The sequence below is a fragment of the Microtus ochrogaster genome, linkage group LG4 (assembly GCF_000317375.1).
Source record: "Microtus ochrogaster isolate Prairie Vole_2 linkage group LG4, MicOch1.0, whole genome shotgun sequence".
Lineage (NCBI taxonomy): Eukaryota > Metazoa > Chordata > Mammalia > Rodentia > Cricetidae > Microtus > Microtus ochrogaster.
In genome coordinates, this window is record NC_022030.1 from 24,335,915 (window position 1) to 24,344,453 (window position 8,539).

Consider the following 8,539-nt stretch of genomic DNA (forward strand, 5'->3'; position numbering starts at 1 on the left):
TTAGTGACTACCCTAATTGTCATCTTAGAACCTTTATCCAGTAACTGATGGAAACAGATGCAGTGATCTACAGCCAAGTACTGGGCTGAGCTCCTGGAGTTCAGTTGAAGAGAGGGAAGAGGGTCATATGAGCAAGAGGGATCAAGAGCACGATGCGGGAAAGCCACAGAGACAGCTGACCCGAGCTAGTGAGAGTTCACGGACTGTGGACGGACAGCTGGGGCCAAACTGGACCCTCTGAATGTGGGTGACAGCTATGTGACTTGTTCTTTGTTTTCTTGATGACAGTCGATATTCCTGGGTAAATTAGAATCTAATGGCAGACTTAATTTACACTTCTTTGCTGACTAAGGATATTAATATTTCCCCCACAATCTTATTGACATTTGCGTTTCTCCTTTTGCTGCCAATTCGATTATTTTCTACCTTTGTTGATTAGATCGCTTGGATTGTGTGTGTCTCTGTGTGTGTTTTACTTTTCTAGTTTGTTCTATATTCTAGATATTAATCTACTGTCACAAGAAAACCAGGCAAAATTCCTTATACTGTACTGTACTGAAGCTTTCAAGTGTTATGCAATCCTACTTGTCAAATGTGAGTATTATTAGAATTATGGTTTGATGATTTTTCATTTTATGACTATTGTTAATATCTATGCATTTCATCTCTTTATTCATTTTAAACTATCTTTTACACATCAACAGATAGATTTAACTTTGGATCTGTTAAATACAATATTTGTTCTTTTGTAGTTTCACTTACATGACCCATTTTCCTCTTGGTAATGGAAAATATTTTTCTGTTTCTTCACATCTTCTGATGTCCTGTTATATTTTAGATATTACTATAAATTATAATGTAAAATTTTTGTGAGCTTTGCTCTTTTGTCTGGGAGCAGAATTCTAGGCCCCTCTTTGGCTGTAAGATGATCACACCATGGTTTGGGGTGTTCATAGTGAAGGCCCCTGGGCAACTTTTGCTGTTCACAGCACTGGGCACCATGTGCTTAGCCCTTCTCCATTGCCTGAATCACCATTTCTGTATTGCCTATGTTTGAGATGAGAGAAGGTAGATTGTAAAATTATATTCATATATGACTTTTCTGTACTATTTCTAATATATCAAAGAGGAGGTAAGATGAGAAAGAAACTTCACGACAGCTAGTATTAGGAATCTCAACTCATATTTCCTCCTCTACTCTCTGCTCCATTCCCTACCTCAATTTAACACTTCTTGTTCCATTATTCCCCTTTAAACCTTTATGCTACTGCATTCTATCTTCATTGTGTAGAAATGCGCATTTTTACCATCCACTTTCACTTCCTGGCTCTCATGAATAGAGCAGAGATGAGCAGGTATCAGTTAGGATATAGAGACATTTGGGTCACATAGCTGGATCACGTGGGTAGATCTACTTCTCGTAGAGAACCTCTACACTGGTTTCCATAGAGACTACACCACTTTGTACTCCCAGCAGCAGTGAATAGTGTTTCTCTTTCACCAATTCCATGACAGCATTTATTGTAATTTTTTTTCTTTTTGATCTTAGCCATTCTGGCTGTATTAAGCTAAAGCTTCAAAGTAGGTTTGTTTTTCTTAATAGCTAAAAAAAAAATATGTGAGATTCCCCTCTGTATGCTGTGAATACCACTGGTGAATAAAGAAACTGCCTTGGCCTGTTGATTGTTGGAGGGAGTGGCTGCTTTTTAGTCCTGGCCACCTGGCTATCTTAGACCTCTAATAAAAAAAAAAAAACTGTATTAATTAAATCACTGCTTGGCCCATTAGCTCTAGTTTCTTATTGGCTAACTCTTATATATTAATTTAATCCATTTCTATTAATCTTTATATCACCATGAGGTTGTGGGACTACCAACAAAGTTTCAGCACGACTATCTCTAGCGGCGGCTCCTTGGCATCTCTGACTCTACCCTTCTTTCTCCCAGCATACAGCTTAGCTTTTCTTGCCTACCTAAGTTCTGCCCTGCTATAGGTCCAAAGCAGTTTCTTTATTTATTAATGGTAATCACAACACACAGAGGGGACTCCCACATCAGTTGATAAGGCAGAACTTAGGTGGGCAGGGAAAACTAAACTGAATGCTGGGAGAAGGAAGGTGCAGTCAAAAGAAGCCATGCAGCTTCACCAGAGACAGACACTGGAACTTTAGCTGGTAAACCATAGTCATGTGGCAATACACAGATGAATAGAAATGGGTTAAATTAAGATGTGAGAGTCAGCCACTAAGAAGTTAGAGCTAATGGGCTAAGCAGTGATTTAAATAATATAGTTTTGTGTGATTATTTTGGGGCTAAACAGCTGGGAACTAACTAGAAACCTCTTTCAACAAGAATACAAATAAGCTACCAAATAGTCCTACCCTTAATACAATTTGCTGTTGGAATTTGTAACCAATTCTTTTTTGCTTATTCTATTTCTTCAGCAAATGTTACAGCCAGCTCTTGCTTAAAATAATGTCTTCCTTCCATACTTCCCTTCCATACTCCCTGTCTTTCTCCTTCAACTGCAGTAATTTCAGAGATCTTGCTGAGAGGCCCACACTACCTACTGACCATATTCAGCTTGCTGGGCTTCAAAGTCTGTTCAATTATATTAACAAACAAAAGATAAATTCACCTCAGTTTTGAATTCATCCACCCGAATCCCCACACGTTCCTATTGTGATTCTTCCCTCTGGCACAAATAATCCCTCTTCTTACCATGAATCTTTGCATCATGTCTACCATGTCACACATATTTTCTGATATTCTGGTTGAATCTCCTGAGCACTGACTGGTCCTTGGCAGCTCTCAGCCATACAGTTGTCTCACCTCCTGAAAAGTCTGTGGATCAAAATAGCTGAGCAGATCAAAATAAGATTGGGGCATTCTTTGTTTTTCTAACAAATCCTAAAGGGGAAGTTGAGTTCTATCCTGAGGCACCACCGTGGATTAATGTTATCTAATGGAGAGTGCTGGTAACTAGGGCTATTCTTGCTAGAGAAAACTCAAATGCTAGTTAGCTCTTAGTTCTATTTTTTTGTCTTATAGCTGCTTAAATACAGTTATACATTTTCTAATTCTGCTCTCTAAGTATTTCTATAGAGTTGAAATGCCAAGACTGAGACATTTCCATTTAGGTGGGGACCTCGGATATTTATTTACACAGGGGTTCAGGCTGCCAACACTTGGCCGTCCATCCATGGGAAGCAATCTGTAGCTGGAGTGCAGAGTAAGCCCTTCCATTTTCATTCTATCACATCTTTATGGAGTTTAAAGACATTTGAAATCTCCCAGTAGACTCTAGTAAACAAAAGAAAGGGGAGTTTGCTCTGGTTTAGCATCCTTCCACTTTTGATCTGGTCCTAAATGCCTGATTTATTTTCTTTAGAAAATGATTACTCTTTCCATGGTGAGATTGGCAATCAAGGTACACTGACTTCTTCTTGGGGAAAATGTCATTTCCTCTGGGGATGCTGGTTGTGTGGACTTTGAGTCTGAAGTTAAGAGAGGGAGAAAAAGAAAACAAACAAACAGAAAAAAAGAAGAAAAAAATCAAACCATGCCTCTTTGGCAATGTTACCTGTCATCAGAAGCATGTTAACAAAACTGTCATTTTAAGAAAACAGGTACAAAAAAATTTGGAATGATTGGTATCCTATCGGATCACCATGGTTTAAAGTTAGAAGTCAACAGCAACACTCATTTCAGAAAGGCCACAAACACATGGAAACTGAACAATGCTCACCTGAACCATCAATGGGACAAGGAAGAAATAAAGAAAGAAATTAAATACTTCCTAAAATTCAATGGAAATGACTGTGCAACGTAACTGAACTTATGGGAGACAATGAAAGCAGTGTTAAGAGGAGAAAGCTCAAAGCACTAAATATCTATATAAAGAAGCTGGAAAAATCCCACACCAGTGAGTTATCAGACCACCTGAAAGCTCTAGAATTAAAAGAAGCCAACCCACCCAGGAGGACTAGACAGCAGGAAATAATCAAATTGAGAGCTGAAATCAACAATATAGAAACAAAGAAAACAACACAAAGAATCAATGAGAGAGCTGTTTCTTTGAGAAGAATCAACAAAACAATCAAATTTTTATCCAAACTAACCAAAAGACACAGAGAGAATATCCAAATTAACAAAATCAGCAAAAAAGGGGGAGATAACAACAGACACGGAGGAAATACAGAGAATCATAGTGTCATACTTCAAAAACCTGTACTTCATAAAATTGGAAAGCTTAAATGAAATGGACAATTTTCTGGATAAATAGCACTTACGAAAATTAAATTAAGACTAGATAAGCAAATTAATTAAACCTATAAATGCTAAAGAAATACAAACAGTCATCAAAAGTCTCCCAAACAGCAACAACAACAAAATCCCAGGCCCAGAAGGTTTTAGTGCAGAATACTACTAGATTCCACATAACAGAAGTTGAAGGAACATTGCCAAACTGTTTTCATGAAGCTACAGTTACATTGATACCCAAACCACGCAAAGACACTAGTAAGAAAGAGAATTACAGACCAATCTCATTCATAAACATTGATGCAAAATAACTCAATAAAATACTGGCAAACTGAATTCATCAAACTAAATGAAGAGAAATTCAAAGCAATCCCAGTAAAACCAGGAAGAAGACAAAGTTGTTAACTCTCTCTGTATCTATTCAATACAGTACTTGAAATTCTAGCAAGAGCAATAAGACAACAAAAGGAGATCAAGGGGATCCAAATCAGAAAAGAAAAGGTCAAACTCACTATTTGCTGGCAATGTGATAATATACATATGTGACCCCAAAAATTTACCAGGGAAGTCCTACATCCCATAAATACCTTTAGTAATGTAGCAGATGATAAATGGGCTGAGAAAGAAATCAGAGAAACATCACCCTTCACAAGAGCCACAAATAGCATAAAATATCTTGGGGTAACACTGACAAAGCAAGTGAAAGACCTGTATGACAAGAGCTTTAAAATGTTGAAGAAAGAAATTGAAAATGGAAAGATCTCCCATGCTCTTGAGTAGGTAGACTTAACATAGTAAAAATGGCAATCTTACCTAAAGCAATCTACAGATTCAATGCAATGCACATCAAAATCCCAGCAAAAGTCTTCACAGACATTGAAAGAATAATACTCAACTTCATATGAAAAAACAAAAAACCCATGATTGTCAAAGCAATCCTGTACAATGAAGGAACTCCTGGAGGCATCACAATCCCTGACTTCAAACTCTACTACAGAGCTACAGTAGTGAAAACAGTCTAGTATTTGCATAAAAACAGGTAGGAGGACCAATGGAATCCAAAAAAAAAAAAAAACCAAAAAAAAAAAAAAAAAAAACCCAGATATCATCCACACACCTACAAACACCTGATTTTTGATAAAAAAAAAAAAGCTAAAAATATAAAGTGGAAAAAAGAAAGCATATTCAACAAATGGTGCTGGCATAATGGGATATCAACATGTAGGAAAATGCAAATAGACCCATATCTATCACCATGCACAAAACTCAAGTCCAAATGGATCAAAGACCTCAACATAAAACCAACCACCCTGAACCTTCTAGAAGAAAAAGTGGGAAGTATGTTTGAATGCATTGACATAGGACACCACTTTCTAAATATAACCCAGTAGCAAAGACACTGAGACCAACAACAAATAAATGGGACCTCTTGGAACTGAGAAGTTTCTGTAAAGCAAAGGACATGGTCAACAAGACAAACCAACAGCCTAAAGATTGGGAAATGATCTTCACCAACCCCACATCAAACAGAGGGCTGATCACCAAAATATGCAAAGAACTCAAGACACTTGACATCAAAAGAACAAATAATCCAGTAAAACTGGAGTACAGATCTAAACAGAAACCTTTCAACAGATGAATGTCAAATGGCTGAGACACTTAAAGAAATGCTCAACATCCTTAGCCATTAGAGAAATGCAAATAAAAAACTCTGAGATTCTGCTTACACCTGTCAGAAGGCCCGAGATAAAAAAATACTGATGACAGCTTATGCTAGACAGGATGTGGATAATGGTAACACTCCTTCATTGCTGGTAGGAGTGCAAATTTGTGCAACAGCTTTGGAAATCAGTGTGGTGATTTCTCTGAAAATTAGGAAACCATCTATCTCAAGATCCAACAATACTGCTGTTAGGTATATATCCAAAAGATGCTCAATCATACCACAAGGACATGTGCTCAACTATGTTTATAGCAGCATTATTCGTAATAGCCAAAACCTGAAAACAATCTACATGACCCTCAACCAAAGAATAGATAAAGAAAATGTGGTACTATAGAGTACTATACAGCGATAAAAATTAATGACATCTTGAAATTTGTGGGCAAATGGATGGATCTAGAAAAAGCATACTGAGTGAGGTAACCCAGATCCAGAAAGACAAATATAATATAAGTCTCATAAGTGACTTCTAGACATAAAGCAAAGAAAAATCCACCTATAGTCCACAACCCTAGACTATCTAGACAACAAAGAAGACCTGAAGAGAGACATACATTGCTCTACATAGGAAGGAGAAAAAATATAAGATCTCTTGAGTAATTGGTAATGTGGGTGGTCACAGGGGAGGGTAAAAGGGGTTGGAAAGGGGAAGGAGCAGAGAAAAATGTATAGCTCAGTAAAAACAATAAAAAGACTCTAAATGAACAACATGGAGAATATCAGAGAGACTAAGACTTAACACCTATAACATCTATATTTGAACATTTTCTAATTAAAATATCCATATCAATTTGAAAGGACAAGCCATTTATGATGAGAAAAATCTCAATGCATATAACATAAAAAAGACCTAGTAAAACTATCCTAAATAAAAGCCAAATCAAAACAAAAACTCAGGTTCTGTGAGCTGAGCTCTTTCCACCTCATTGAGCATCTCCCTCTCCAGGGCTATTACAGGTTGTGGAACCTTCCTAAATCCTAATGACATTTTCTTAAATTGCCTAGGACTTTCTTGTATTATTTATATAGAAATATGACTTATAAAGATGTCTCCCACTAGATGATAGGTGATTTTAATAGTGCTTACTTGCTTTATAATCTATCTGCAATTTTGATTTCTTTTGTATATATATATATATAAATTATTATTTAAAAAAACAAAACTGGCTTTTCTCATTTTACAATCCAATGCCTAAATAGCTCTTTCAGAATTCTACTCTAAATATTAAAATAAATATTTGTGTGTTAAGGAATCAAAATTAGGGAACGGGAACTGATTTTGATTTCTTAACACACGAATAATTATTTTAATATTCAGAGTAGAATTCTGAAGGCGCTATTTAAGCATAGGTCAGTACTCTGAGGGAAGATGTAGCAGTTTTAGTCAGAACAGTCTCCAGAAGCAATTAGCAGAGCAACAGGACCATGTATCCAGCTGCCCCTAGAGACAAGCTTTAGAACCAGAATTGCAAACTGAAGCATTTGTTGGGAGTAAGTGACACAGATGGGTGGGTCATAGGCAGAGCTTCTCGCTTCCATGAGGAATGATGATCTGGTCTTGTTTTCCTCCTTGTTTCCTCTGCTGAGGGAAAGACATGTTTAGATTGTTCAGTCCAAGAAAAATAACAATGCTCATGTAAGAACTAAAGTGGCTGAAACTCAACCCTGTTCTCTGGAAAGTCATAGGGGTCATTGTTATTCAGGAATTGAACCATCCCCTTTAAATGAGACAGCACCCCTCAGTTCTAACCAGCTACTTCTGTCAGGAAGATTTATTCAATATTGCTATAGCTTCTGATGTTACCAAAAGTCATTAGAAAAAAATATTTTCAATTAATGTATAGTAATATCTTTATTATATATTAAAATTAATTAAAAAATAAACCAATTCACCTTTTGCTCTTAAGCTACAGAGAAACAAAGTCATGATATTTGATACAAAATTGAGGCATTTAAAAGTCTTAGGAGCAGGGGATTTCTATTTATTTTTAACACATCAAATGCATCAACCTGAACAGGACACCTCAGTTGTGTGATAAACACCCAGAGATACCAGGCAAAGTCCTTGAGGGCCTAACTGTGCTGGAGGACACATGAGGGCAGTGTGAAAAGCTTCCCTGTCCCTGGTAGCTTAGGAGCCAAGGTACACTTTGCTACATTAGGAAGGTGACTCACTCTGTGGGTTTGTGTAGTCAGTCAGTCTGTGATGCGTAGGAACAGGTTAACACTCGTTGTTGATACAAGTTTATGAAGCTTACTCATTTCAGGTCTTGCAGTCCCCAGAGCTTAGCAATGAATGTTATACCCATGTCACATTACTTTGGGGTTACTATGGTTCACTGCTGGATTCCTGAGGAAAGCAACCCACTGTCTTGTCACAGGGGATCTTTAAGCCTTGAAGAGAATAAGATTGGCACCACTGTCCAGATGCATTAGGCAAACTATAGTGGCTTCAGACAGGCAGGCTCCAAAATATATCAGTCTTTTCCACTATGCCATCTCTTTGTCTTAATGGAGCTTAGTAAGACCTGAGATTGTTGTTCGTTCTCTCTCT